The 4,080-nt window shown below is 40.2% G+C and overlaps 1 long non-coding RNA gene across 1 annotated transcript; it reads left to right on the forward strand.

Annotated features, from left to right (window-relative positions):
• The first annotated feature begins 1,053 nt into the window (after window positions 1-1,053).
• LOC137430648 (uncharacterized) lies at window positions 1,054-3,789 on the forward strand. The gene is made up of 2 exons (XR_010985139.2): window positions 1,054-1,203; window positions 3,360-3,789. It is a non-coding gene; the product is annotated as an uncharacterized LOC137430648 (long non-coding RNA).
• Window positions 3,790-4,080: the final 291 nt, after the last annotated feature.

Here is a 4,080-nt window from a genome sequence, read left to right on the forward strand (position 1 = left end):
GATGACATTGGAACGTAGGCTAGACACGTTAGAGTCGAGTTTATATACCTCTAGAGTATGTAGGCCTTCCCTCCACAATGGGGCCTTTCATAAATAGCATTTATTGTTACATTCGATTTGTGAAATTGCAGTTCAACTGGAGTGAAACTCGAGTGTTGTAAAAGCACACCTGTTAACGCTGTCACACGGTTTTCGATATTTTTGCCTAAGATGTGATTTTAATGAGATTCTTGGCAGATCGTTGGTGCGGATGACGTTGCGAGTCACTGTCAGCATTGTGGGTTAAAAAAAAAAATGCAAACCTTCAGATCCATCATGGTTACACAAGTTGCACCGATGGATTCTTCGTTTAGACGAGACGGATTTATGAAAAAAGGCCATGTATAAGCTTGTAGGTGCATTTTGAGTTAAAAGTTGTAAAGTTAAAGTAAAAGAGCTGCACGTATGTACATGATATATAAATGTTTGTTCAAAGAAATTGTCCAAAAATGGCAATTTGGTGGCCATTTTGTTTATGTTAATTAGAAGGCCTAAAGCTCAACATTCGGCTTGGGAACCGGGTTAATCGAATTCAGCATACCCTAATTATTTTAAAAAGTAAGGTTCCCAACCTTTACCCAAAAATGCACCGAACATTCACATTTCTCAGAAATCCGTCTCGTCTCTTTGCTGAACCGTATGTGGCTTCTTCAATCAGAAGTGGTTTATCGCTCGTCCCTCAATTAGTCAAAATATCAATGGTTATTGCGTTTTGGTTTCAAATTATCCGAAGGGGATGAGGAGTCAAACCACAAAGTGTGGTCCTTCATGCTGCTGCTTTAGGCTGGATTTGAACCTCTTTCTTGATCACCATGAGCCAGTGTCTTAACCACTAGAACGAACCGGAATTGATGGACTCGGTATTTCAGAGGATGTGGGTGGCATTCGGTTTGGCTGTGCCATCTGATAGCCGTTGCTTTCTCACATTAAAGATGCTGCGGAATCTTTGAAAAGATTAGAACATTGCATGCTGGTGCCGTGGCCAACTCTAAATTCCTGCTCTAATCTCCAGGGCATTCAGGTGCATACCCCGGGAATGATGCACCACAAGCCTCGTGCTGCTGACGCAAGAAGAGGCCGTTGACGTCACAACCGCAGTCCAATGTTGTTGTTTATTTCATAAACACAATTACAGAACAACACTCGATACAACATCAAGACTGTGTATGTTCCTTGTTCGTGCAGCATTTTTGTGGATAGAAAACTCCTGATGGGATTTTATTTATTTATTAAATGACATCTTGAACGTATCAGTCAAAATATATTCTACGCTCAGTGATTTTCATGACCATCAATTCTTAAGTATTTGATTTCTTTTCCTGAAAACATTTGATAAGTTGAACTTGACTATAACATCTTAATTATGGTTATTTATATAACTTTCAGCTATAATTATTAGCGCTGTGAAACGTATTCCATTATTTTTTGAGGCCTGCACTATTAATTTTTTTGGGGAAATATTTGTAATTCTCATGTTTTAAAGATCTATTTGGTTGTGTTTTTGATGTGTGTGTGTGTGTGTGTGTGTGTTTTGCTGTCTGTGTGTGTTTTAGTGTGTGTGTGTGTGTGTGTGTGTGTGTGTGTGTGTGTGTGTGTGTGTGTGTGTGTGTGTGTGTGTGTGTGTGTGTGTGTTTGTGTGTGTTTTTGTGTGTTTTTGTGTGTGTTCGTTTCGGTGGGTTTTGACGTGTTTTGGTATTGATGTGTGTTTTGGCATATAAGTACATTTTGGTGTGTGTGTGTGTGTGTGTGTGTGTGTGTGTGTGTGTATGTTTTGGGGTGTGTGTTTTGGGGTGTGTCTTTTGGTGTTTGTTTTTTGGTGTGTGTTTTGGCGTTTGTCTTTTGATGTGTGTTTTGGTGTGTGTGTTTTGGCATTTGTGTTGGTGTATTTTAGTGTGTGTTTTGGTGTGCCTGTTTTGGCGTGTGTGTGTGTTGACGTGGATGTGTTGGCGTGTGTGTGTATGTTTTGGTGTGCCTGTGTGTGTGTGTTTTGGCGTGTCTCTGTGTGTTTTGCCATGTCTCTGTGTGTTTTGGCATGGTTGTTTTGACGTGTGGATGTGTGTGTGGATGTGTGTTTGGTGTGTGTGTGTGTGTGTTTTGCTGTATCTGTGTGTGTTTTGGTTTGTGTCTTTTGATGTATTTTAGTGTGTGTTTTTGTGTGCTTCTTTTGGCATGTGTGTTTTAGCATGTTTGGTTGTGTTTTGGTGTGTGTGTTTTGATGTATTTTAGTGGGTGTTTGTGTGCTCTTTTGGCATGTGTGTTTTGGCATGTTTGGGTGTGTTTTGGTGTGTGTGTTTTGGTGTATTTTAGTGTGTTTTTGTGTGCTTCTTTTGGCATGTGTGTTTTGGCATGTTTGGGTGTGTTTTGGTTTGTGTCTTTTGATGTATTTTAGTGTGTGTTTTTGTGTGCTTCTTTTGGCATGTGTGTTTTGGCATGTTTGGTTGTGTTTTGGTGTGTGTGTTTTGGTGTATTTTAGTGTGTTTTTGTGTGCTTCTTTTGGCATGTGTGTTTTGGCATGTTTGGGTGTGTTTTGGTGTGTGTGTTTTGGTGTATTTTAGTGTGTTTTTGTGTGCTTCTTTTGGCATGTGTGTTTTGGCATGTTTGGGTGTGTTTTGGTGTGTGTGTTTTGGTGTATTTTAGTGTGTTTTTGTGTGCTTCTTTTGGCATGTGTGTTTTGGCATGTTTGGTTGTGTTTTGGTGTGTGTGTTTTGGTGTATCTTAGTGTGTTTTTGTGTGCTTCTTTTGGCATGTGTGTTTTGGCATGTTTGGGTGTGTTTTGGTGTGTGTGTTTTGGTGTATTTTAGTGTGTTTTTGTGTGCTTCTTTTGGCATGTGTGTTTTAGCATGTTTGGTTGTGTTTTGGTGTGTGTGTTTTGATGTATTTTAGTGTGTGTTTGTGTGCTTCTTTTGGCATGTGTGTTTTGGCATGTTTGGGTGTGTTTTGGTGTGTGTGTTTTGGTGTATTTTAGTGTGTTTTTGTGTGCTTCTTTTGGCATGTGTGTTTTAGCATGTTTGGGTGTGTTTTGGTGTGTGTGTTTTGATGTATTTTAGTGTGTGTTTGTGTGCTTCTTTTGGCATGTGTGTTTTGGTATGTTTGGGTGTGTTTTGGTGTGTGTGTTTTGGTGTGTGTGCTTTGGTGTGTGTGTTTTGGTGTATTTTCGTGTGTGTTTTTGTGTGCTTCTTTTGGCATGTGTGTTTTGGCATGTTTGGGTGTTTTTTGGTGTGTTTTTGTTATGTGTGGTGTATTTTACTCTTCATTTATTTATTTCCTTTTTTATTGATTTATTTTTCTGTTTCTCTCTTTCTTTATCTATCTGTCTACAGAGAGGTGAGCTCTTGCAAATTGTTCTTGTGAGGCTCACTTGAGTTCACCTGGATGGGTTTGAGGATCGAGCAGCTGAAACCCAACTATTTTCCAGGTTCCTCCTGATGGCTCCATCTTTGCCTATTCGGTTTCCTCCTGATGATTCTAATGCTGCATTTCGTGTTTTATTCGAATACACGAATCGGTATCAGTGAAATTGTGGTTGGAGCACGCGCTCTGAGTCTGAGAGGTCGGTGGTTCAAGTCTGACACTGCCCAAGTCATACCCAAGACTTTAAAATGGTACGTGCTGGTACCCCAATGTGCCCCATGATCATTTACCACATTGTTTCACGTCAAGTCCTGTGTTGTCTGGTGTGTTTGTGTGTTTTGTATCATAGCTCATCCACATGTTTAAAATCCTGTAAAAATAAAAATACAGTTTGATGCACAGTTGTAGTCTTTTTTACGCGAGTGCTGAAGTTGGTGAAGGAAGGAGAGGAGGTTCCGTGGAAGCAAGACAAGCTTTGTCGTTCAGCTCAAGGCTGCAGGCTCCTCAACACTGGTTCCACCATTGTGTATTCTTGGAAATTTTAAGGTATTTTCCAAGATGGCGCAATCACATGCGTTAATGTCTGTGATGTATGAGTGGCTATTGTTGAGATCATGGAAATGTCCGCATTTTTGGCATTATTCGCTGACTAGTGCTACGCGCCACGTGCCAAGTACTAAGTTAGGATGC

Source organism: Myxine glutinosa, chromosome 7 (genome assembly GCF_964187855.1).
Source record: "Myxine glutinosa chromosome 7, kmMyxGlut1.1, whole genome shotgun sequence".
NCBI lineage: Eukaryota > Metazoa > Chordata > Myxini > Myxiniformes > Myxinidae > Myxine > Myxine glutinosa.